Raw genomic sequence first — 27,311 nt, 5'->3', positions numbered from 1 at the left:
ATAAGTGTGTCTATATATGGTATGTAAAGGACTGTCACTATACACTCCACATCAACACAGGAATTGTACACTGAGCTTCCTAGCAATATTTTGCAAATGCAACACGCTTTGATGATTTTTTTTGGAGTTTGTATGCAATAACTGTTATATTGGAGTGCTATGTTTTGGGTGTGGTCACTGTAATTAGGTAGCTGAGGTGGTCTTACTAATGAGGTTACGAATCTTTTATCAATTTTGCTGTTCTTAAGATGTTGATTGAATCACTAGTTTTTTTTCTAGGATTGACTATCCCTCCCATTCATCTGCCACTTTTTGGTGGAATTCTCTCACTGAAGTTACCTGTAATTATGATGAACAGAAGAACGGCTTTTGCCGACTACAGTGAGGTTGAACAAAATAACATCAATCAAGTACTGTGTTGAAATACTCTAATAAAACATACACTTGTGTTCAATAATACTCTAATAGAAGAGCCATCTCCAATTTCAGATAAATGAGTGCAATGCAATAAAAATTTGAAATCACTTTCTGTACAAGAGACACAGGCTACTAGAACATGTCAGCAATTCCTTCCTCTAAGAATCTTTTGTAGATGGTCATGAATTTAGCCACAAAGGCTTCCAGGTGGAAGATTGCTTTAGTACCAAGTTGTAGTCTGTGCTCATACGTAGTAGGCAGCCATTTGTGTGACCTCTGCCTTCAGCTGACCATCACAGTTCAACACCAGCTCAGCCAATAGACCCTAAAAATATCATCACAACATCTTTTTATTGATTTACACACGGAGTAATACATACACCACACACATAGTATATATGCAGTTACAAAATGGTAAACAACTAGGGCCTAATGTATTTCATGGACTGGACTCACAGACTGAGCTACAAACAGCTTCTTAACAATAATCCAGGCATTATCTATCTCTTATAATGCTGGAGACACCATTATCAAGCTACAACCGCTGGTACTACTCTTCCTTACAAGTCACTAAGGCCATGCGAGCACTAATTTATTAGACTATTTACAAAACATGAGTACTCTTGTGTGTACTTGCAGTGATAGAAGCTATTGTTGTAGCACAGATTTATTCCTTTGTTGCTTCAATATTTAGCACTAACGTTCAGGCTTTAGCTGGTGATGAACCAGTAGTTGGATAGCTACATACATATAGTATGTTCACGTTGAGCTGAATCCTCAAAAACATTTAATAACTCATGGATGCAATTACACACGATCTTGAAATTTGGCTCATTTGTAGTACTGCTTGACCCGCTAAAACAATTTCAAAATCTTTTTGTTCAAATGTTTGACATAATATTTATGGCCAATCAAAATTTTCACAATACATTTCCTATGGGGAAGCTATATAAGTACAGTGCCCATTACAGCCCTTTCCCGAACTTGTAATGGAGCCAAACCATACGTGTCTGTTGTTGACACCTTTGCTGTTACAAATAATCATCTGGTTGGCTGAAATGTTAACTCTGTTGAGAAAAAATCCACTTTTAATTTTTAGCTGTTTTTCAGGATTCAGCTCAACGTGAACATACTCAAGCCACCCACCTAATAGCAAGTTTTATACCAATTGCAATCTGCAGGTGTGTATTCACTATTATATGGCTAGACTGTGTAGGAATAGCCACATGTTACCCTACTAGCTCAACTACTGTCATACATTTTTCTAATAATTTAGTGCACACGCAACATTTGTGACTTGTAAGGAAGAGTAGTACCAGCATTTTAAGCTCGATAATGGTGTCTTCAGGTTATAAGTGATAGATAATCCCTGGATTATTGTTAAAAAGCTGTTTCCAGCTCAGTCCGTGTGAAATACTTTACACCCATTGATTATGCCAACAACTAGCATGTAAAAATAATAAAATTATCATAGTACAGTGGATCCTCACTAATCCGAACTCCAGTAATCTGAACGCTCACTAATCCGAACAGTAGAAATGACTGTTCTATTAGGGTATTTTTGGAACAAATGTATGTTCTATTAGAATATTTGAACTGGGTTCTGCATATAAACAGTGGGTTCACTAATCCGATCAAATTCACTAATCTGAACAGACTTTTGTCAATTTGAGAACAAAGCTGTTCAGATTAGTGAGGATCTATTGTACATGTATGACCGTATTTTAAACAGGGTTAACTTGGAAGTGTCTCTATAGCAATGGCTGTTTACTGGGAAATACCTGGTTGCTAATGCAATCTATGCATAGGGCCCATGGGAAGATGAAGACAAACATCAAATAGTGTCAAGACTTAACAAGGCTAGCCTGGGCACAAACCAGTCAAACCGGTAATACAAGTGCTCAGTTGCAGCTTTAAACAGTGGTGAGCACGCAGTGCAGCATTCTGTACTCTACTCAGTACTACAGTAAGCAGCTTCAACGTTATTATTTATAGCTATAGTCTGAGGTATAGTCATGACTCTCGTAACAGCTTACCTGGACCAAGTGGGCTCTCCCAAGACAACTTAACCAGGATTGTGGCTGTAGTTGCCAGGGTGATGTAACCATGGCAACTCCTAGTCAACAGAACCCTCTATCATCAGGGTTAGCGTGTGCAACAAGTTCAAGTTCGTTGTCAGCCTTAGTCACCACCAACTTGGGTAAGACAGTAACAAGAATAGCTATATTAGCAGTGTCGTAATATTGCATGTATGTCACTTAATAAACTGCCTTCAAAGGCACACGGGTGATCACGTTCGCCTACATGCATGTAATCTCAGTCCACAATTGGTGGTTACAGCCTCTGAAAATGGGGTGAACAGTCATGAACCTTCCGTGGAAGGGAGAAGAGCTGCAATGTAGGGAGGGTTTATGCTAATAAAGTGCATAGGACATACATAGGAACTCCTATCATGCTAACCCAATTAAATCTTGAAGTAACTCAATCATCCAGATTTTCAATGGCACTAACAAACTTTTCCCTTCCGCAATACAGTCTCCAGAGTGGTGGGTTTACCCTAGTAGTTGCTCAGAATGGCTCTGCTCCTGTGAGGCAGCAATTTTTAGTTGATGAGGCAACCTTAAAATCATCAATAGTGTTACATAATAAGTTACTAGCTATCCAGCTTAATTATTTAGGCACTCTTTGGAAGCTGCTTTCTGTCCACCACTACAGCAATCTTATTTAAAAAATAAAAAAAGTAAATCAAACAAAATTAAAATAAATAGCTAAATAAAAAAAATAAAGAAAAGTGGCCAAGTTGGAATGTGTATTAGGACTGAGCTATGGGGTGCTGCAGAGTGTTCTGCTTCATGGGATGAGCAGTATATCACACACAGGAGGGGTCTCCTGGAAGTCTGCTGTTATGGGTAGGGGTGTGTCCTACATAGAGGTGCAGCGCACCTGTAGACAGAGTAGGAGTGGTTCCTGCAATAGAGGTAAAGGTGCAGTATATATGCATAGCTTACATCTTGTGGCTAAGGCACAGTATTGTTGAGGAGATTTCCTACGTGGCATGGGGGCATATGTGCAATATACCTAAGGAGGAGACACTCTCATTTTGGGCAGGTGATAGCCTTTTAATTGTACTGTATGTGCCAATGAAGCATATTATGGATTGAGATCAAACAGGGCCAAGGATGACTGATACTCTGTCTTGCGTTCGTTAAATGGCCAAAAAGTGGTAGACAAGATCCGTCGTTGGGAGCACACAGATTTGGGCTCTCTACTGGCCTACTAGGATCTGCAGGGAGGTAATTTGTACTCTCTTGAGAGTGTAGATCAAGAGAAGGAACCGCAAAATAAAGGAAAAGTGCTCCCTGTGACCAACCTGATTACCTGGCCGGTGGCCTACTCTAGGTTAATGGCTGTACTATTTGCGAATGAGAATACCTCCAAAGAAGCTGCTGGTTTAGCAGCCCATTTACATATTATACTGCAGCTTCACCAGGATCTTGGGGGGAACAGGTGGTTGAAATATGATGTTGAATTCTGCGAGTGGGCAACAGCAAAGTGTTCATGTGTGGGGTGAATTGAATATGTCAATATATGGGAGATGCTTGCCCCAGCCACAGCACAAGTGTCCCCGCAGGAAAAGTACAGTGAAAATACCTAAGAAGTGATCTTTCACTTGGAACACTGATGGTCAGATTTGATTGCATAGATGTTTTTCTTCTTAACAATAATCTTGCTAATAATTCCAATTGTTGATGCAAGGTCATAATTAATGAGTTTGTCACTTGAGACAGGGCCATCCCTCATGGGTCTAAGGTTCCATTTTGCTTTCTCAACCTCATTTTCTAAATAAGTCCCTCTAGAAGGAACCAAAGACACTTAGGGTTTGGCATCAAGGGGGAGGACCACCTCTCCACCTTTATGGTGTGGTAATTATTGGTCCTTTCCCCTATTAATAGTGGTAATAGTGGAAATATTCTCAATGGGATGGTCAAGGATGGAAAGTACAGATACGTGGATCACTTGAGAACCCCTGATAGTCAGCGACCTCAGTCTACTGTATCTCTCCCAATAATTTCTTGGGAAGTACACACTCCCCTTATCTGGCAAGAGTGGACTAGAGAGCTGGCAGGACATCCAGACCAGATGTTTTCTCAGTATATACTTGCTGGAATACACAATGGGTTCAGGGTTGGCTTTAATAGATCTTGCGTCTTGAGGTCAGCAGGGTCAAACCTCTGTTGTGACAACTCCTGCAATGTGAGAGAGTACATACATAGAGAGGTTCCACTGAATAGAATGTGGAGACTCCCAAGGGGAGCAAAGCCAAGAGGTATACATGCCAGCCTTCTGGGCCTCATCCCAAAGAAAAACAAGCCTGGAAAGTGGCACTTGATAGTTGATCTCTCGAGACTGGTATAAATGATGGAATATGTTCAGAGCTGGCCTCCTTGTCCTCTGCGCTGATTATAACAGAAGGAAAGGGCTCACTGCTAGAGAAAGCTGATATCAAGGAGGCCTACAGGATGGTCCCAGTGCACCCAGAAGATCAGCATTTACTGGGTGTTGAATGGGAGGGAACAATCTTCATGGACAAGACACTGCCATTTGGTCTCAGATCTGTTCCGAAGATCTTCTCTGCATAGCAGATGCTGCCCAATGGATCCTACATAAGGAAGGAGTTAATAAAGGTCTCCATTACCTAGATGACTACATATTTGTGGCAGGCGATATAAATCCAGCAAGACTCCATAAGAGCACTTTGCTCAATGTGTTTACTAGGCTAGGTATCCCGGTAGAGCAATCTAAGCTAGAAGGTCCATCAACATGCTTATCTTTTTTGGGCATAGAAGTTGATACAGGGTGTCTACAACTGCGCCTTCCAAACCATAAACTAGCTGACCTGATGGAAACCTTAGAAAGATGCACTGAGCATGAGTCTCTAAGGAAGAAGCAATTGGAACACCTCACAGGTCTTCTTCAGCTTGCCACTAAAGTGGTGCGCCCAGGCCGCCCCTTTCTAAGAAGGCTCTATGCATTGCAGGGTATTGGAAATTTTTCCAATCACCTGGTTTGCTTAAACCGTGGAGCTCAAGCAGATATCTTATGGTGGTATTTTTTTGTGAAGCAACGGAATGGAGTGTCACGTCTGTGGGACCTGGGACTGTTAAGAACAGATATTCAAGTGTTTTTAGATGCCTCAGGAGCGTGGGGCAGTGCTGCTTTTCAAGATCCATACTGGCTTCAGCTTAAATGGACCCCCCCCCCCAGCTGTGCTGTTTGTCAACTGCTGTGAAGGAACTGATTCCAGTGGTACTGGTGGCTACAGAGTTTGTACCTCAATGGGCAGGGAAGATTGTACAGTTCATGGTGGATAATGCAGCAGTAGTGGATGTCATTAATGCTACTGTGATGAGACCCACATGATGCACCTCACTCGCTTGTTGGTTTTCTATGCTGCAAAGTTTAATTTTTTTGGTTTAAGGCAGTCCACATTCCAGGAAAGAAAAATATCATAGCCGATGCCCTATCCCGTAATAATATGTTACTTTTCTTCTCCCAGGTGCCTCATGCCTTGAGTCATCCAGTTCACCTTCCACTGGCTCTCCTAGACCTGGTGTCACAAAATCTAACATGGATCTCCACTGCTTGGATGACACTGTTTGATGATTCTACTCAGCAGGCTTGTCAGAATCATCACACAAAACTTACCAAGTAGCAGAACATTGCTATCTTGCCTTTTGCAGGGACTTTGCTTTATCCCCTTTACCTACAACAGAGAATATTTTGTTACTTTGTAGCGTGCCTTGGTCAGCAAGGCCTTGCCCATACAACCATTCGGACTTACCTCTCTGGTGTCCGCCAACTCCATATTGTTTATGGATACAGAGATCCAGGTATTTATCAGATGCCCCAGGTTCTGAGAGGAGTGAAAGTGGAAAGAGGCAAAGCAGGGAAGGCTTCTTGACCCCGCTTGCCAATCACCTCATCAATTTTGAGGAAACTATGGGCAGAATGAGTTGATAAAGATTCCTTGTTTCATTCAGTTATGCTCTGGGCTGTTTCCCTAATAAAATCCTTTTCCTTCTGCAGACTAGAATTTACAGTGGAAGACGAGAACAAGTATGACCCAGCCACACACCTGTCATTTTGTGACATCTCCATAGACAATGCTGTCACCCCCAAAGTCATTTCTCTGCTGATCAAACAATCTAAAGGCAGAGTAGGCGTACGGGTTATTCTGGGCAGGACAGACAATGACCTTTGTCCAGTCTCTGCTCTATTGGGATACTTGGTAAGAAGAGGAAACCACCAAGGAGCTCTATTCCAGTGGGAGAATAAAACCCCACTATCTAAATCATTGGAGCAACCAGAGATACCCTTACTTCAGCAAAACTGAAAGCAAAGGACTACACAGGACACAGCTTCAGGATAGGTAGGGGCAGCCACATCTGCAGCTGCAGCTGGACTCGAAGACTCTACTATTCAGACCCTTGGCCATTGGAAAAGCTCCTTGTACCAGCTGTACATCTGGACCAGTCCGCAGCAACTGGCAGCAGTATCCCAATTATGTCAAGGTGCCTCATTTGATGACAAGTTTAGTGATACAAACCTGTATGTTTCTGGGTGGTTATCTTTGTAGGTTGGCACTTTTATAGGCTCAGTTTATGCAATAAGTTTATCTCACTAAGCATCGTTTTTATATTACAAATTTCCTTCTATTATTGTCATAGAACTACTGCTCATGTGTTTGCACACAAGGGATATCAAACTGTAATAAACTAAAGTAAGGGTTCCACTAACTGCAATCATCTACAGTGATTGCTTGTATGGGTGAATGGGCCAAGTGCTGTTGGCTACAGGTCATTGGTGGGGACAATTACTAGACCCTTGGTCTAGCTTGTATGGGTATGCAAGTACCCACTACATGGTGGTAAAACCCTGATCATTTCTTTGGAATTGAACCATACATGACCTTATTACTTTAGGTGATAGGAGGTCATGTGACTGCTTAGGGTCTAGATATTCCAAGGTCTACGGCACGTCATCCAATTCTCCTTTATAATAATACATAGACACTGGGAACGTAATTAATAAGATTTAATCTGTTATCTACATTCTTTGGTTTGTAATTCAAGATTTATAACAATTTTGGGGTAATTCAACAAAGGTCATTATTGTTCTGTCATCAGTTTTAACTCAAAATCTGGGGCTGTTTATGCTTAAAATTTGTTTCTATAATAGTATTGTTTCTAAAAATCTCAGTTATTATGAAGACTATACAAGCTACTTTTAGTAAAAAATGCTGGAAAGCTCTGGAAAATACCACATGCGACTATTGCATCATAATTGGCTTTACTACACAAGTATGCATGTTACAAGAATAGCATGTTTTTCCGCTTCAGAATTGTCACTGAAGTGTTAGCAAATGATTGTCTGATGGATCAACAGTTATGAATTAATCTAAAAGTAAGTGTTATTTAAGGTGGTGCTGAAGTAATCAAATGAAGCCTTACAAGGCCAATGGGACATCATGTTTATGGCCATGACACGGAAAACTAGTAGAACAAAGCAAAACTAGTAGAACAAAGCAAAACTAGTAGAACAAAGCAAAACTAGTAGAACAAAGCAAAACTAGTAGAACAAAGCAAAACTAGTAGAACAAAGCAAAACTAGTAGAACAAAGCAAAACTAGTAGGAGCGTGCCCTGGCCAGTTACACTGCCTCACAATTCGTGAAATAACTCCACATTTATGTACCATAGACCCTCAAAATTTGGCAGAGGCACTGGTGAAGCAGTTCTTTACAGAGCTATGGAACAATTTTTCGTGATTCGCTGTTGACAGGCGTGATATCACATGTTGAAAAATGCGGGTTTGCGTTTTAACCAGTTTCCACGTTGTTATCGTTAAAAAGGATTCCATAGAGTTGTTCTACAAGGTGAGAAACCATAAGAGCCAAGGCGGCTTAGCATTAGGTTGTTTATGGGATGAGTTATTTTTAAAATCGGCTCGTAAGTTCTGAGTTTAATAACCACGAAATTAAAGCGGTTGATTTCACGAAACTTGGCATGCTAGGCTACAACATTACAGAGTATCATAAGAACCCTTTAAACGTAGACTACATGGTTCACAAGCGGAGTTCTCCACCACCCTAAATAGCTAATTAAGCGCGTGGGCTAGTTTTAATTGTGACAAATGGGCATTGTACGGCTTCGCATAATTACTTCAGCGCCACCTTAAGGCAACAAGTGTGAACGCACTTTTCGCTTGTAGGCAACATGCATTTGTGCCTTGTTTTCTCGAGTGATATATAGGGTATGCTGGTAGTTAGTATTGTAATTGTAAGCTGCTTATGTAGGGGACAATGTTACCAGCTGGAAACTGCAATGGTTTAAAGTGGGCATGGCACATGAAGATCGATTGCAAAGAGACAAACATCGATAGCACAAGATGAATAAGCTAAGATAACAACGTATATTTGTAATTCTTTTGTAAACTATGAGTGCATTACAAAACTTCAAAGGATACTTTTATAATTCGAAGTTTACTTTACCTTCAAACCCACGAAACATCCGAAGCTTCGTAGCTGCAACCTATACCATACCTTGTTATATAAACTCACAACTAGCTCAAATAATATTTACAAGGTTATACAATTAAGACATTGTAAATGGGAAAACTTTTGTACAATATATAGAGCACACTTAAGATGTAGATATTCTACCTTACTCAGTGTGTTTGTTGAATGTACTCCAGTTTGACACTCTTCCTTACTATCAAGTAGCAATTGCCCCAAAAATTTTGCGCACCGCCCAAAGCTCTACTTTTGAAAATCATCCTAGAGACATCTTACATGACGAAAATCGCCTTACGGAATAGTACTGTCTACAACATATAATGCAGCATTAAATATAACAAAACAAAGGTGGCCGGAAATATAATTTTAAAAATCGTGAATTTTAGTCTCACTACTACATTGACCACAGTTGCAAGGCTAGAAGCCAAATGAAACAGCACACGACCAGACTTCGTTAGCTCATTCCTTGGACTAATATCAAAAGTATAAAAATGGTCCAGTAGACAGTAGGATGATTTATACAGCAACTATATATAGAAATAAACAAGTGTTAAAATTTGCAGCTAAATTATGTAGACCAGAAACTTTCAGCACCCAATACACTCTAATAGAGCAGTCACTAAGACCATCTTGGTACTAGGGATATAAATGTAGGACACATACAATGTCATACATTCAACACATGTATGACAACTCATTTTTCATCAGCTTCTCACAGACTGTTCACATCCTCCCCACATCTCATCCACTATTACAGTAAAACCCTCTTAAGGAAAGGTCACTGTACATTTAACCCTTAAAGCCACATAAAACTTTACAAAATGCATGCACCACATAAGCCACTATAGTGGCTATTGATATTGACTATTTGATAAATCATATATGGAAGGTCACACCGACTTGCAATTAAGATTTTCGGAATGCTGACATCACAAAGAATAAAATGGTCTACAAGTTTTATGAATTATGATGCTTTTTCATTAAGTTATAACGGTTGAAACACAGAGGTGTAAATTAGCATAATATTAATTTTTAGAGAAGATGCTACAAGTTGATATGGTGCTGATTGAGGACAGAGTTTCAACTGAAACCAGACAAAGAAGACCATGAAATACGTGGAGAAATAGTACTGTTTTATTATTGATATCTGTAAGTATATAACATTTTCTGTTACAACAGTTGTTAGTTAAACATTATGCGTTTATTTTTATATTGCCACTATAGTGGCTTATGCTCCTTCGTTTACCAGACATCACTATTACTTCAGTAAACAAATTTCTTGGCCACAGAATCATTGGAATTTTACATCACTGTAGTTTTCAACATCTGTATGTGGCTGGGATGTATACAGTTTATGACTCTGTACTACATTTGATACCCCTTTGGGAATATTGGTTACCATGGTGCCCTAGCACACACACACACACACACACACACACACACACACACACACACACACTACACTACACCTATGCACCAAACACACAAAATATTGTGAGAAAAATTTTAACTCACTGTTGCACTCTACAGACAAATCAACAAGGCCTTTCTGAGGTTTCTTTAGGAGTGTTCAGCAATCTTCTAGCCCAACTCTGAAGGTAATGACAAGCCCTCCTTCTTACAAGTTTGATGAAACATCTGACCAATCTGTGTAACAATTAAACAGTGAACTACATACAATGAACTACATCAGCAGAGGATTACTAGTACACACACTACACATATGCTCACACCACACACATGCATACATACACATGTATATAAATAACACTACACATACAAAAGCAAAACAAGTAGGGTGCTAACATGATCATATCTACTCAGGAACCAGTAGTGGATACCTATGCATCACTCAGGTGCTAAGTCAGTACACCTCCTGGGCCAGAAGTAATCTGAAGGAGGCTGTACTATCTGTCACACAACAGGTGAAGGCGTGGGCACCTGAAGTCCTATTCACCGGACAGTTGGCATTAGATACACAATGATGACACAGCAAAGAGGGCTACTTCTCCAATTATCACCAGGTCCCCATTAAATAGATTAAAGCTATATTTTTACACAAGAAAACAACAGGCAGCTGGACATTAATCCAAGACCACCCTTGCACACACACTATACTCTAGTCCGTGCACAAACAGTGTACACACAGCTGTGATGATTCTATACAGCACATGCCACTATAATGATTTCAAATTGGCCAGCCAGCACAGCCAGCACAGTCAGCACTGCAGTAGACAGTTCAGACATTCATACGATGATCAGTTCCTTTTATAAACCATCTATCCCACTACCTGGTTAATTATGGTATGTCAATGGCTTCCATTAACTTTAAGTAGAGCCATAAAAAATCATTTACATTTTGAATCTACAGTAAACTCTGGACAGCTTGGTATCACTACCAAGTGTCTGGACTGCACAGGTGTTCTTGTTTTCAAGTGTCCTCATCAACAGATTCTCATCAACAGATTCCATTGTACAGCCATTACAAACCTTTGGCTCTATTTTGGGACTAGTTGGCAGTTGTCACTAAAACACACACAATATTTGAGTCAGTTTTCTAGGACAAACTGGACAACCACACGTGTCACATTACAGCCAATGAGATCATCACATCTGTTGTCACAACAGAGCAACGCCCAATGTGTATTGTTGTTGAATAATGTACATTCAAGATGAAAACAAAAGACTGGACACCGTTTAGTTTGTTACTTCAACAAAACACAACAACAGTAAGCAGGTCAGTAAATACTAGAGAACATCTGGACTATGTCTATAAACTGACTATATGCACAGGAATATTGTGTAATATGGACACCTTGGGACATGTCGTGTGCCCTGATTCCAGGTCAGTTACCAACCTCCTCAGGACACTTATTGGTTGGTCTCAAGGTGGCCATATTAGCCACAAGTTCCATATGTCAATCATAACATCAAAGACAGTACCAGCAACACAAAATAGTGGTCACTACAGGAATGCAGAACAATGTAACTGTTGGCTTAGCAACAAAGTGATGGTTATTATAAAACATACACACCCCAACCTTTAGGCTACCTGCACATCTAACATTACAGTCAGACCACCTTATTGTGCCTGATATGCACTTATAGGGCTAAAAGACCTAACAAATGAAGTGTGATTGTGTTGAAACAACAAAGGTGGCATATAACTAGGTTATAAGGCTTTTTTGCATGCAGTTTCAAGAGTGAACAATAAAAGAATTTACTCTTGATAAAGTTTGAGATTTTTCGCATAGCTTATGGGTGTATGGTAAAGGTCATTTTAGCATAGGGAGCCATCTCAGATTTGACCTTTATATCCCAATTCTAGACTTAAAACTTGGTGTTCAAGATCCACAAACTTCTTGGCAAAACTAATGCTTTTGATGCTCACTCTGCCTATATAGCTTATACTGTTCTAATGTTACAATCATTTATAAGAGCAATATTTTCACCCACCCGCACCACCTTGTGCATCAACCAATAGCAATGTATGTATGTATACTATAGAATGTTTTCACATAGTTCTAACACATTACATATAATATTGGTAGTACAGTTATATAGTGGACTGTCTGCTTATCACCTGTGTAAAGTGGCCACCTCTCTGTACTAGGGACACATCTTAAACTGCAACATACAGTACATTGCCTGCTCTCGTCTACATATCATGTGCAGCAAAATAACCATGAGGTGAAATAGAGTAACCAGTTTTATTACATGATCATAATATTGTGTAACCGACACACAGGTACTTGGTGTAGAGATTAAATGTAGATATCGTATCATATTGTATCAAATATACTATACTAAACAATGAATGATGGATATGTTATCATGTATATAGTATCAGGTTACATCATTTCTTTATTCTTATCCAAGTAGTCTAGCTTACGACTATACAGTATATCAGGTTAAAACTGATGGAAAACTATGCAGTAAAATGCACAATGAGTCTGATACTAGCAACATAAGGAATGTTTTGAATGTCATCAAACGCTTGCACTCCTTTGATTGTGTACCAATTGTACCCACAGCCGGAGGTTGAAACTTTGCCAGAGTACACAATTGGCTAAGTAGATTATAAGGTAATAACTATCAATATAACTTTTATCTTCATGATCTCAATGACCTGTATATGTCAATGTTGATGCCAAAACCAGTTCCCGTTCTTATAAAAAGGGCAATATCAGGACCGCATAGCATTGAGGCTATCCATGATGATTATTGTGATAAGGTATATGAACGTTAGAATTGACTAATGGCGGACACTCTCATGAACCAAATTGTTGTATGTTGGTTGTTACACCTAAATCATTCTTGAAAGATAAAGGGGTCTTTGCATTTCCAAAAGAAGTAACAAACACCTGTGTCTTTGTATCGTGCAATATATTACCATATTGTGATACAACAGAGACAATACATCAATATATGCCCAAATACTGTATCATTGCAACTCTAGCTTATATTCCAACCTTCACCCCCTGCCCTGTATTGTACTCCTAACACCTGAGTATGCAGTATGCGCTCTTCAATAGTTCGTGGATCTGCCCGATACTCTTGCACAAAATTCAATTAGCAAACCTTCTTCCTTTACATACATTGGCGGGAGAAATACATGGCATGTTTGCTGTGCTGTAAAAGCTTTAGGCTATGACCTCTGTAAAAACTAACTTATTCTTAAGCATACCAAGTTTGTACATGCGTGTAAAATCATGTATGGGCAAAAAACAGGAAAAAAGTTTGAGCATACAATTGGATATAAAGGTCACCAAAGGTCAAATCTCTCTGTGATCTCTATGACACACAAAAACTATTTGACAAGTGTCATGTTTTTATCCAAAAGTACACAAAAACACTCTAACAAAAGACTAGGGCTAAAATACTAATGCAAAGTGTGGTATATTTAGTAACTATTATGATGTAATTGTAATGCGCATTAATTAGATGTAGAATATTCTAGAACTAGGCTAGCACGTGTTGTATTCTTATTGCTTTAATGTAACTTGCTGTGCTGTTGCGTGATTGACACTGATCACTATTATTGTGATTATTATCGAAACCCGCTAAACACTACACTGGCGACGAGGATGGCGGCATCACAACTTGGCAGTATGAACGCTTTCGACCCCGACACGGATGATTGGACCGCGTATGTGGAAAGACTAGAATCATTTTTCGTCGCTAATGAAATTAAAGACGAGAAGAAAGTGTCGGTTCTAGTAACCTTTCTGGGAGCGAAGGCTTACGAACTGTTACGATCAATCATCGCGCCGGCAAAACCAGCTACTAAGGATTATGCTGACCTGATTAAAGCAATGCAGACTCACTTGGATCAAAAACCATTGACGATTTCCGAACGCTTTAAGTTTCATCAACGAAATCAGAAGGAAGGGGAAACCATAGCCCAGTATCTCGCTGAGTTATGTAAGTTGACAAAACACTGTGACTTTGGAGATAAACTTGATGAAACCTTGAGAGATCGGCTAGTGTGTGGGATGCAAAGTGGACAGATTCAAAAGAGACTTTTAGCCGAGAAAGAGTTGACCTTACAGAGAGCCACTGAATTAGCACAGGGGATGGAGGCAGCTACAAAACAGTCTAGCAAACTACGCATGCTTGGTGGAACTGTATCTGGAAGCCATGAAATTCACTTGCAAACTGCAGGGAAACCCTGTTACAGATGTGGCAGTAGAGGTCACCCACAAGAAAAATGTCATTTCGGAACACAAAAATGCAATAACTGTGGCAAGAAAGGCAATATCGCAAAAGTGTGTAAATCACCCCCAAAGTCAGGTGATAAGAAAGTGCCACCCCACAACCCTTCCAAACCAAAAGTGGTAAAAGGAAACCATTTCGTTGAACAACCACAGGTCGAAGAAGAATTTGGAATGTTTACAGTGAAGCAATCAAATGATGGAATCATTGCTGAATTGCTCATTGATGGAATCTCAGTGAAGATGACCCTCGACACTGGAGCTGCAGTTTCAGTTATCTCATCTGAGATGTGCCAGGAACTGTTACCACAATTGACACTTACACAGTCCAACTTGTTATTGAAAACTTATACTGGTGAGCCTCTGAAGTTAGAAGGGGAGGTGACTGTTAATGTCAGCTACCAAGGACAGCGGTTCACATTACCATTAGTAGTTGTAACAGGCAATGGACCACCCTTACTTGGTCGTAATTGGCTCCAACATGTTAAACTCAATTGGAAAGAAATCAAGTATGTTTCCACAACTGTTGATGGACTACTCCACAATTATAATTCAGAAGGCTCAGTCTCACATATCAACGGTGTTTGGCCAGTTTCTCAGTTGAACAGCTATTCGCAGTTAAAAATATCCTCCGGATAGAAAACAAAACCCACAATCGAACCACCCACTTAGGCCTTTTCTTAGCTGAAACACGTGTTCGCAGCTCATTTTGAATGGCTATGTCTGAGTTAGAGTCTCTCGTCAAAAACCTTTCGGATAAGTTTGACGGCCTTCAGAATGACCTCGACAAGCTGAAGCGTCGCTCGGGGAAGAGGAAGAAGCACGGGAAGCGGCATTCTCGTCGACACCATAGACGCCATTCTGATTCATCTTCAAGATCTCGGAGCAGGTCTAACCACAGAGAAGATTCGCTCTCTCGGAGAGGGAGCTCCAGTTCTCGTCGGGAACGATCTCGGAGTAGATCGGCGTCGTCACCTCGGAGAGGACCACGTGGTCGCCATGACAGAGGCTCGGGGAGCCCTGCTGGTGTAGATGAACCGTCCCTCAAGAACCGACGATGGCACGATTATCCCTGACACTCCTCAGTACGACGAGACCCTCGAGTGGGAGTTCAATTCTGATATCGAGGTAACTGAACCGGAGAGGCGCCAAGCCCCCCCTACCAACGTAGCCAGCGTGTCCGAGGAAACGGCAACCCTCATTACCGAAGCCTGCACTGTTAGACTGGAGAATCCAGACCGCCTCAAAATAAGGAATACCTACTCCCTTCCTAAAGTGACAGCATCCCGGACACCTCAGCTGGACAACTACCTTAAGACTGAGGTCCAGTCAACTACCAGGGCAGTGGACAAGGAACTGGCTACAATCCAGTCCCACGTACTGGATGCCCTCGCCCCACTGAGTGCCATACTGGAGTCACAAGACGTTCCGGAGGAAACAGCCAGTGCAACAGTAGCTGCTATCAAACTATTAGGCAACACAAGTGCCCGAATTAGCCACCTTCGGCGTTCAAAAGTGATCTCCCAGATCAACAAGGCACTACTACCATTGGTAGAGGAGGACTCAAACTTCGGAGAAGTTTCACCATCCCTGTTTGGGCCGGAGTTTGCCCAAAAATCTAAACAACTGGTAGACCAGGTGAAAGCCATGAGGTCTACCCTGGCTACACCAAAGCCGTTTTTTCGACCAGGCCCCCCCAACAGCCGGGGGGGGGGGGGGGGGTACAACAACCGGAAACAGAACCGAGGAGGAGGAGCCCAGAGAGGAGGGGCAAGCCAGGGGAAGTTGTTCCAGAAAAACACATGGAGAAAGTGACTCATGCACACACTATTTTAAAAAGTGTTATGATGAATTGGAAAACTACCCTAGTGAACCAGATAGCATGTCTCGGAGTAGTACATCACTATCAGCCAGACCTACCTCAGGCAGGCAGGCTAGTTCATTACCTAACAAACTGGTCTGCCATAACACAGGACCAGTGGGTACTAAATACGGTACGGGGATACCAAATAGACTTTGTGGCAAAGCCACATCAAGGGTCACTACCAACCCCTCCACATTACACCTTGGAGCAGGTCACACTAATACAGGAAGAATTAGCCAAACTCCTCCAGAAACAGGCAATACAACCTGTGGAGTGTCCTTCGGAGACGGACTTCTACTCCAATATATTTCTTGTCCCCAAGAAAGACGGGGGACAAAGACCTGTCATCAATCTCAAAGCACTGAACAGCTTTGTTCACCCGGAGCACTTCAAGATGGAGGGTATTCACACTCTGAAGGAGCTGCTGGGACAGGGAGACTGGCTAGCAAAAGTCGATCTGAAGGATGCTTACTTCGCAATTCCCATTCACCAAACACATCAGAAGTACTTACATTTCCAGTTCCAGGAGAAAGCTTTCCGATTCACCTGCCTTCCATTCGGCCTGTCCTCAGCTCCGTGGGTGTTCACAAAAACCCTGAAACCAGCACTGGCCATCTTACGACAAAGAGGGGTCCGTATGATCGCCTACATAGACGACATCCTACTGATAGCAGGATCAAAGGACCAAGCTCTAGACCATGCCCAAGCCCTGGTGCACCTGCTAGAGAGCCTAGGCTTTATCATCAACACAGAGAAGTCAGTGCTCACCCCAAGCCAGACCATAGAGTTTCTGGGCCTCTCAGTCAGCTCCATCGACATGGAGCTACGACTTCCCCTAGCAAAAATAAAACAAATCCGAGCGGAGGCTCGAAAGATGATGAGGATGGCGGAGCCACCCTCAGCCAGGACACTGGCACGCCTATTGGGCAAGATGAATTCAACAACCTGTGTAATTCCCCCTGCACCTCTTTTCTACAGAAGCCTGCAGATGGCACTCTCCAACACTCTGGAGACCCACTCCCAAAACTACGAGGGCTTGGTAATGCTACGGCCAGACAGCCTGGAAGAGCTGCAATGGTGGGACACGGAGATGTCCAAGTGGAATGGAAAGACTCTCCTCAAGAGGGAGGTAGACATGGTCATCGATTCCGATGCATCCCTTCAGGGGTGGGGAGCCCGCTGTGGCACACAAACCACAAGAGGAGCATGGTCTCAGAGGGAGACAGCCCTCCACATCAACTGCTTAGAATTGCTGGCAGCAACACTGGCTGTGCAGTCATTTGCAAAAGGCCAGTCCAGACTGAACATCTTACTGAGGATCGACAACACCACAGCAGTAGCCTATATCAACCACTTGGGGGGGACAGTCTCGAGAGAGCTAGTCAATCTGACAAAGAATCTGTGGATGTGGTGCCTGGAGAGGAACATACACATCACAGCCCAACACCTCCCGGGGATCCAGAATACCGTCGCAGACGCAGAGTCACGGTCACAGACAGACAGGACGGACTGGAAACTGCCACCAAATATATTCCTCAAGATACAGCAAACATTTGGTCCACTGGAAGTGGATCTCTTTGCGACCCGCCTGTCTGCTCAGTGCCAACGCTACTTCAGTTGGTGGCCAGATCCATCTGCAGAAGCAACAGATGCATTTCTCCATGCATTTCTTGATGTGGACCCACATCAAGGGGTATGCCAATCCACCTTGGAACCTGGTAGGCAGAACACTTGCTCAGGTACAGACTCACAAAGCCAACCTAGTGCTGGTAGCACCAGTGTGGAGATCCCAGCCATGGTACCCAACACTGCTACACATGCTGGTGGACTATCCCAGACTGATAGCAGCAGAAACCGAAATAATGGTCAACAGAGACAGTTCATTGATGCTCCCACAACTAGCCGTGTGGCACATCTCAGGGAGAGATACAGAAATCAACAGCTTTCGGAAGATGCTATGGACCTCATGCTCAGCTCCTGGAGGACCAAAACAAACAAATCCTATGACTCACTCTTTGCTAAGTGGCATCGCTGGTGTTCTGAACGGAGTTCAGATCCCTTTTCTGGCCCTATAGCCCAGGTAGCCAACTTCCTGGCATATCTCTACAAGGAGGGGTACCAGTATAGCTCTGTAAATGCTTACCGATCTGCAATTTCCTCAGTCCACGAAAAGGTGGAGGGCTACACAGTTGGCCAACACCCCCTGATTTGCAGGGAGTCTTTCAATCTAGGCCTCCCTTACCTCGCTACACACATACCTGGGATGTGCAGAAAGTGTTAAACTATCTGGACACACTAGGGGACAACCAGATGCTATCCCTTAAGCACCTGACATGGAAAGTAACAATGCTGCTTGCATTGTCTCGCCCATCTAGATCTGCTGACCTGTCAAAGCTTGACATATCTAAACGGGTTTACAAGCCAGACGGAGTCTGCTTTTACCCTAGTGCCTTGGCTAAGCAGTCAAGGTCCACATCACAGATTAACAACTTCTTTTTTCCTTCCCTACCAGAAGGGAACAGGCTGTGTCCGGTGTCTACCCTGAAGGAATACGAGAGTAGAACACATCCCCTTCGGGGAAGGGAAACTAACCTGCTGATAGCTATTATCAAGCCACATAAGGCAGTGTCGTCAAGCACTGTGGCTAGATGGCTGAAGTCCTTGCTGGAAGCTTCAGGTATTGATGTCTCAATTTTTGGTGCTCACTCAGTCAGAGGAGCCTCTTCTTCTGCAGCTGCATCAGCAGGAATTTCAACTTCAGATATTCTCAAAGCTGCAGGCTGGAGTTCTGAATCCACCTTTCAAAGATTTTACTATAAGCCGCTGGACAACCCTTCATTTGGTAGAGCAGTGCTCAACAGAAACAATCAACAAGCTACAAACGACACCGTTGATATGTGAGACTGAGCCTTCTGAATTATAATTCATAAATGGCTCAGACCACGGAGTGGTTGCCAGCTATTTGGAATTATATGAAGAAGGTGAAGTTGAGCATATCAACGGTCCCACCCACCCTTCCCGGGGGGAACAAATGCAGCTAATCAAAGGCCGAAGTGGGTGGTTCGATTGTGGGTTTTGTTTTCTATCCGGAGGATATTTTTAACTGCGAATAGCTGTTCAACTGAGAAACTGGCCAAACACCGTTGATATGCTCAACTTCACCTTCTTCATATAATTCCAAATAGCTGGCAACCACTCCGTGGTCTGAGCCATTTATGAAGTATCGTGCTCTATTCAAGGATGAGTTAGGTACAATGACAGGAGTACAAGCACGACTTTCTGTCAAGCCTGATTCAACACCCAAGTTTTGTAGGGCAAGGGCCACGCCTTATGCTCTTCGTGAAGCCATTGGAAAAGATTTGACACGTCTTCAACAAATGGGTATAATCGAGAGTGTGAAATACAGTAATTGGGCTACACCGGTAGTACCAGTGCCCAAGCCAGATGGCACAGTTCGACTTTGTGGCGACTTTAAAGTAACAGTGAACCCTGTTTTACAGATTGATAAATATCCAATTCCTAAGCCAGAAGACTTATTGACGGTGCTTGCAGGTGGCCAGAAATTTTCCAAACTTGATTTGTCCCAGGCTTACCAGCAAATGTTGCTGCACCCTGATGACCGAAACTATATAACAATTAACACTCATCTGGGCCTGTTTCAGTATACACGTCTGCCATTTGGCATTGCGTCAGCACCCGCAATCTTTCAACATCAGATGGAAAAGATCCTACAAGGCATTCCTAACATTGCTTGCTATTTGGACGATGTGTTGATTACTGGCAAGGATGACAGTGAACATGTGGCGACGCTAGAGAAAGTTTTTGAGCGCTTGTACCAATGGGATTACGTTTGAAGAAAACTAAATGTGAGTTTTTGAAAGAATCTGTACAGTACCTAGGATATGTAGTGGATGCACAAGGGTTGCACACTGCCCCTGATAAGATTCGAGCAATCACAGATGCTCCCAGTCCTAAAAATCAGCAGCAGTTGAGAGCTTTCCTAGGCCTTGTGAACTATTATGGAAAGTTTTTACATTCATTGTCCACTACAACTCACCCTCTCAACCAACTACTACGACACAACATACAATGGAGTTGGTCTGATGCTTGTGAATCTTCATTTCAGAAACTCAAATCTCAACTTTCAGCCCAACCAGTCCTAGCTCACTATGACTCATCGTTACCCCTAAAGTTAGCCTGTGACGCATCACCCTATGGGGTTGGTGCAGTTATATCCCATTTAATGCCCTCAGGTGAAGAAAAACCCATAGCTTTTGGCTCAAGAACATTGTCGAACGCCGAGCAAAACTATGCTCAAGTCGAAAAAGAGGCCTTGGCGATAATTTTCGGTATCAAGAAGTTTCATCAATACATTTATGGTCGTAAATTTCTGTTACTAACTGATCACAAGCCTCTCACCACAATCCTGAGTCCAAAAGCTGGTCTACCTGCACTTGTGGCAGCACGTCTACAGAGATGGGCTATTATTCTATCAGCCTACAACTATGACATTGTGTTTCGTCCGACCAAGAGCCATGCAAATGCTGACTGTTTGTCAAGACTTCCCCTAGGTGATTCTGTATTACCAACCAATGATGACTCTGCAAGTCTCTTTAATGTTCAGCAGATTGGAACCTTACCGGTGACACCACAACAGTTACGTTCTGAAACAGCAAAAGATCCTCTGCTATCTAAAGTATTACTGTACACCAAGAATGGTTGGCCACACACATTTAGTGAGGATTTACGTCCCTTCTACAGACGCAGGTTAGAAATTACTATAGAATGTGCTTGCTTAATGTGGAGTATGAAGGTAATTGTTCCTAATAAGCTGCAGGGAAGAGTATTGGAGGAACTCCATACAGGACACATGGGGATTGTCAAAATGAAATCTCTGGCAAGGACACATGTCTGGTGGCCAAGTATAGACAAACAGATTGAAGAGATGGTACAGAAGTGTGAACCTTGCCAAAGTCTGAGAAACAAGCCACCACCAGCTACATTACATCCGTGGACTTGGCCCACACGACCATGGCAACGCTTACATGTGGACTTTGTCGGGCCATTTATGGATAGATCCTACTTGATTATTGTTGATGCCCATTCCAAGTGGCCCAAGGTAATTCCCATGGTAACGACCACAGCCGAGAGGACAATTGTGGAGCTGAGGAAGATATTTTCCACCCATGGGTTACCTGAACAATTAGTTACAGACAACGGGGCACAGTTCACTTCTGCGTTATTTGAACAATTCCTATGAGAGAATGGAGTTAAACACACCAGGTCAGCCCCTTACCATCCTTCCACCAATGGTGAGGCCGAAAGGTTTGTGCAAACATTCAAAAATGCAATGAAAGCTGCTAAGAATGACTCGGGTTCCTTTGACACCAAATTGGCCAGATTTCTGATTGTGTATCGTAGTACTCCAAATACTACAACAGGAGAATCACCTGCTGAATTACTTTTTCGTCGTCAGCTTTGTACCAGACTTAGTTTGTTGACACCGAACGTCTCAATGACTGTTGACAGGAAACAAACTGACCAGAAAAGCCATCATGACAAGAAAAGTAAGGATAGACAGTTTGAATTGAACCAGCCTGTACTTGTCCAGAACCATAATGGAGACCCCAAGTGGGTTCCTGGAACTATACTGTCCAGGCTAGGCTCAAGGAATTATGAAGTACTAGTTGATGGCAAGGTCTGGAAAAGACATATTGATCAGTTGTTAAAGAACTGTGAATTGATGAAAGTTGACGAAAAGCAACCTGATAATGACGATTTGACGGACTTTGAACTGCAGTTCCCAATTGACGAACCTGACACATCAACTAATGAACCTGACACATCTGCCAGCCAGAGTCAGTACCCTACCAGAACTCATCAACCTCCTGATAGACTAACTTACAATTAAGGAGGGAGGAACTGTGGTATATTTAGTAACTATTATGATATAATTGTAATGCGTATTAATTAGATGTAGAATATTCTAGAACTAGGCTAGCACGTGTTGTATTCTTATTGCTTTAATGTAACTTGCTGTGCTGTTGCGTGATTGACACTGATCATTATTATTGTGATTATTATCGAAACCAGCTAAACACTACACAAAGCCTTTGGCTACCATGCTAACATGGTTATACCTGCCCAGTGAAATACCTGTGCATTACTCAGGTGTTGTAAGTCATTGCAGGACTAGTAGCCCATAGGAGGCTTTACCATGCCTTACAGAAAAAGGTGTGGGCACCTGAAGTCCCAACTGGACCGCTAATTGACATGAACAGTTGATAATTGCTCTCCAGTTACACCAGGTACACTACACTACACACACATACCTCATCCACAGTAGGGGCTGCTACTCTGATGATCAAACAACGACTTCTGATAGCTGGGATCAAGTTACAACACAAAATCAGTCAACATGTGCTCATGTACTTCTCCATGGTCCGCCTGAGGGCATGTTGAGCATTCTTGGTCAAATGATCAACCTCCATCAACAAAACAACTGCAATAATAGAACACAATAGCAACAGACACTCACACATAATTTCATAACACTATACATACTACCGTATAGTGGGTTTCACCACATATCTTTAAAGCATAATTTCTGCAAGCACAGCTCTCCATGAAAATAAAAAGGAAAGGTATATTATGGCTACATGTGAGCACATGCCATGCATGGAGTATGTTATCATTTCGTGGTACTAGTAGCACAATTTGTGTACAGTTAAAGGAACAAGAAAACATTGTTGTTGGTAGAATTTAAGTACTGCAGCAAGCCACTGCTTACAAAAAAGTCTTTGTGGTATAGACCCACATATGGTATATACACTGAAATTGTGGTTTTATAAATACACATTAAAAATATTCACAAAAATAACAGGACCAATAGTTTTTGCCAGCAAATACACATTGTATTAATTTATTAAGAAATGTATAATTATCAAGCTGGTCAGAATAACGTCCTGACTACTTTTAATGTCCTGTATAACATCATGCCTGGTTCTACCTGGTTATATCCTGACTACTTTTAACATCCTGATCACTTGCTAGTTATTACTACTGTTACATTTAGTGCATGGGTGGAAAGACCCTTCTACAGTATACCTTCCCTACCATCCCACCTCAACTTCATAGCATGCTGATGTGTGTAAACATATGACATTAACCTCTATTCACATGTTAATACTTGAGTATTGTTACTGAGGTAATGAAATTGAATATAGGTTGAGCCTATCGAGGTCATGATAATTTTAAAGGTCACCACTATAAAGGGGTCAGTGCCATCAAATATCTTGTGACCTCAAAGAAACATTCAACCCCCCAGCACCTCAGATTGCATTTTAATGCATAAAATGTCGATTTGTGTTCCCAGAGAACTTGAAAACTTTTTTCAGCCACCTCAGCACATTTTGTAGCTTTGTTAGCTAATAAGCTAGTGCTATGTACATTTATACTAATTATCATTTATTAGCTGATGTGCTGGAGATTCTATGTTGGAGAATGAATCACGATATTAGAAAACTGTGTTTATTTGTATACTGTTTTTATTGTTGTTCAACAATGGGGTCCAAAGTGAAAAAAGGGTAATGTCACTGCTGCACCACGTATATGGCAATTACATAAGACAACCTCTAAAACACAAAAAATTTGGACTCTTTGACTAGAGTAGGGACCATAACACATCAATAAAAGGTACTGAAACAAGCTGGAGTAGTGCACGATATTAAATCACAGTAAAACAATAAGAAGTGTTATATCCCTACTGTGCTCAAGATACCATAATGGAAATGCACAGTAGGGATATAACACTTCTTAATTGTTTTACTGTGATTTAATATTATGGACTACTCCAGCTTGTTTCAGCACTTTTTATCGATGTCCCTACTTCTAGTTGAAAATACCATTTTTTTTGTGTAATATGTGAATAAAATTATTATGACTGGTGAACTCACGCATACCACATCAAAAGAAAGAAATGGTGCCGCGCACCACAAGCTATCAATTAGCGCCTGAAAAGCGAAGTATCCGTTACGTTTGTTGTCAGCTATGTTCAACCCATTACACAGCATTATGAATCAAGAACTATTTGAAAAGCACCTCTGCAATCAAAGTAGCAACTATGAAAAATACAGATGATTTCCATTATGAAGGAAAGCCATCACATGCTACCGCTAAATCGACACTTTTCACTATCAGCAAAGATGAATGGGACACAAAGGAGGACACTGGTAAGTCCATGAAGAATGCATTGTACATACTGTGGTATGTTAAAAGGCACCTCTCGGGCCAAAGTGACGTCGAACAGTGAAAAAATCAAACCTGCAGCCTTAGCCGTTATCAAGTTACGCTTGTCTGAAGACATTAGTCAGTCAGTCACTAGAAAATTCTGTTTAATAATATCATTAGTATAAAAAAAATTCATAAAAACTTGCTGAAAGCATTCGGGTCAATCTGAAGGCTTTTTTGGGCTTAGTTTTACCTAACCAATACTGTTTAATCGTTGTCAGTGAAAAATGAGGCTGATGTTTTTGTGTTTTTCTTTTTCACGGACCACACCCACACCTTTGTGGTCCCTACTATACAGTACTATCATACTGTATGATAGGACATTCAACCTCCTTCGCCACACATCCAAAACTTAGCACATTTTGGTTCCATCATATTAAGGTCAGACATTTGCTACTTACATACACTGCATTACATTACCTTTGAAATCTTTCTGGCCAGTTGCATCTAGAGTGTGAGACTGGGCAACTTCTTTCAACAACTCTTGTACTACGACACAATAATATATGCCAGCATCACTGGGGGACCACATGACATGGCACACTAGTATTAGTAACACAGGTACTAGTCACCTTGGGTTGATCTCTATATGATAGTTACTAGCAATGGTACACATCTCAATCTTCTTTGATGGAATCTAAAAATGAAGTAGAAAAAGTAATACATCCCATTATAAAATAGTTCCTGTTATAGAGCAAAACACATTTCGAGCATCTAACTAGCTGAAAACAACTATCCTTTAGGCCACAGAAACTTCAACTGCCTGGCTAGGTGTTCAGTACAACCACTACACTCTATTGCATTCATTTTAGGAACAAAATTTTCCCGGCTGTATGCACACTGGCTGGTGTACTTTTACAATGGCCAGCTCAGAAAGGTGACCATGTAATTTTGTGACCTCACAGGACAATTACACAAGCAGTTCCCATTCTTCTAATGGAACTCCATCAGTCTCCATGGTAATAAAGGTTCGTACATGACAGCGCTTACGTACATAATCAGGTATTCGCCTTTATCCCTTGGAAACTGCTTGCCCTTCTTGCACCCTCTTAAATTTAAAGATGCATGTCCTTGAAAGTACAGCATTACAATTTCCTTGTTTCAGTCAGCCTATTTGACTAAAAGTGCCTCGAAATCCAATCTTGTGACAACTATTCTCCAAAAAGAATTCTCTTTAACAGTGAACCATTTGGTTAAAAATCATTTCCTCACAACTGCTATTATCCAAAGTTATCTTTTTACAATGCAATATATTCAGATTCAATCTTTTAATAGTTACTTGGGGGAGCATGTCTCCAGGATGCCATGCATGCTGAGTGCACTTTGTGCACTAACAAGAACTCCTCAAACTGCATCAACCAAGCTTGAAACAAACATTTAATTATTCCTTGTTACCTCTTAACTCCCTCCCCAACCTCTTGCTCACTGGTACTCATATGCCCCCTCTTAGCGTACAAAACTTCTAATCAACTCACAGTGAATCCCATGTGTTCCATTCTTAACTTCTCTACACCACCGCCATGCAACTCTCGCAGTACACACATTATCCTAGTCTTTTTCCAGCACCAGATGGACCACAAAACAACAAGTGAGGAATGTCTCCACTGTGTGCCTACCAGTTGTACTGTATGTTACCACTATTATATTGTGTAGGATAAACATACCAGCTTCTTGAGACGTAGATACTAAAAACCTGCTTGAGATGACTGGATAATTCCTTGTGATAGTTAAACTTGGAGAGTGACGTAGGTAGATACTTATCTACCCAAAAATCATCTTTTTGGTATTGCTAATCGTTCTTGCCAGGAGTTGACAATGGAGTTTTCGCGCGCTATTCGTTTTAATGAGCACCTTTTCTTATCGAATCACGTATTTCTTATTTATAAAGCGCACCACTGATAAGCAATATTGAGACGGCGAAGTACTACGTTTTAATACCAGCAAGTATTGCTACAAGCTTTGCAGCCATTCCTAGGTGAGGCCTTCCGTATCGTAAAACCTGAACAGCTGGAAGAACACAGAGACAAAACTTGAGGACCCGACAGCAAGTTTTACACCATTGACAAGAAGCTGATTGAATCACTGCCAGCACTGAAGGTGATAGCATCTTCTTTGTAGGATATGATCACGTGGACGTGGCATACTGCTGCTAAATAAGAGTGGGACACAACACACACAAGCCCCTATATATGTGTTGGATGACTCAACTCAGCTGATAGTATTACTGACACTAATCATTGGTTTTATTAGGATGAGGCTACGGGTCTTATCCACCGCCATTGCTCTTAAGTAGTAGTGTGCGCAAGATGGACTTTTATAGCTGAATTAGATACCTCACATGTCGGACATGTGCAATGTTTAAGTCTGCTATAGCTAGCTATACATGGTAAAAAATTGCTTAATATAGCTAATAGCTGAATTATATCTTTTACATATGGGTGGGTGACTAAAAA

General features: G+C 41.6%; 1 pseudogene; it reads right to left on the bottom strand.

Annotated features, from left to right (window-relative positions):
- Positions 1–285: 285 nt before the first annotated feature.
- Positions 286–27,138, bottom strand: LOC136237793 (replication factor C subunit 3-like; annotated as a pseudogene).
- Between the last annotated feature and the right edge of the window lie 173 nt (positions 27,139–27,311).

The sequence above is a fragment of the Dysidea avara genome, chromosome 11 (assembly GCF_963678975.1).
Source record: "Dysidea avara chromosome 11, odDysAvar1.4, whole genome shotgun sequence".
In the NCBI taxonomy this organism is placed as follows: Eukaryota; Metazoa; Porifera; class Demospongiae; order Dictyoceratida; family Dysideidae; genus Dysidea; species Dysidea avara.
The sequence above is the reverse complement of the archived record's forward strand: the minus strand, read 5'-3'. Positions and strand labels throughout refer to the sequence as shown.